Source organism: Capsicum annuum, unplaced genomic scaffold, assembly GCF_002878395.1.
Source record: "Capsicum annuum cultivar UCD-10X-F1 unplaced genomic scaffold, UCD10Xv1.1 ctg58862, whole genome shotgun sequence".
Lineage (NCBI taxonomy): Eukaryota > Viridiplantae > Streptophyta > Magnoliopsida > Solanales > Solanaceae > Capsicum > Capsicum annuum.
In genome coordinates, this window is record NW_025867519.1 from 1 (window position 1) to 1,134 (window position 1,134).

Consider the following 1,134-nt stretch of genomic DNA (forward strand, 5'->3'; position numbering starts at 1 on the left):
TATCTGCTAATGTCTACTATTTTTACTTATCCAAAACGTCCACTGCTGCAAAATTAAATACGATCTCTTTCCATACATCACAAGCAGCAGCTAGTTCTGGGCTCCATTTGGAAGCCTCGCGAATAATCTCATTACCTTCCCGAGCAAGATCGTGTCCTTCATTACAATCTTTTACACATGCTTCTAGAGCTACTCGATTAGCTACGGCACCTAGCGCATTATCCCAAGGATGTCCTAAAGTTCCTCCACCGAACTGTAGTACGAAATTATCCCCAAAGATCTCGGTCAGAGCAGGCATATGCCAAACATGAATACCTCCTGAAGCCACAGGTAGAACACCTATTAAAGAGACCTAATCTTGAGTGAAATAAATACCGCGACTTCGATCTTGTTCAACAAAATCATCACGCAATAAATCAACAAAACCCAAAGTTATGTCTCTTTCACCTTCAAGTTTACTTACTACGGTACCAGCGTGAATATGATCTCCACCAGACATACGTAATGCTTTTGCTAATACCCGGAAGTTCATACCATGATTTTTCTGTCTATCAATAACCGCATGCATTGCACGGTGGATGTGAAGAAATAGACCATTATCTCGGCAATAATGAGCCAAGCTAGTATTTGCGGTGAATCCCCCCGTTAAGTAGTCATGCATTACAATCGGAATGCCCAATTCTCTTGCAAATATAACTCTTTTCATCATTTCTTCACACGTACCTGCAGTAGCATTCAAATAATTCACTTTGATTTCACCTGTTTCAGTCTGTGCTTTAAAAGTGCTTCGACACAAAATAAGAAACGATCTCTCCAACAAATAAATGGTTATGAGTTCACGTTCTCATCATATTTGGTAAAATCAAGTCCGCCGCGAAGACATTCATAAACAGCTCTACCATAGTTTTTAGTAGATAACCCCAATTTAGGTTCAATAGTACATCCCAATAGGGGACGACCGTACTTGTTCAATTTATCTCTTTCAACTTGGATCCCATGAGGCGGACCTTGGAAAGTTTTAATATAAGCAGTAGGGACTCGCAGATCCTCCAGACGTAGAGCGCGCAGGGCTTTGAACCCAAATACATACCTACAATGGAAGTAAACATGTTGGTAACGGAACCTTCTTCAAAA

General features: G+C 40.7%; 1 pseudogene; it reads right to left on the reverse strand.

Annotated features, from left to right (window-relative positions):
- Positions 1-2: 2 nt before the first annotated feature.
- Positions 3-1,130, reverse strand: LOC124893401 (annotated as a pseudogene).
- Positions 1,131-1,134: the final 4 nt, after the last annotated feature.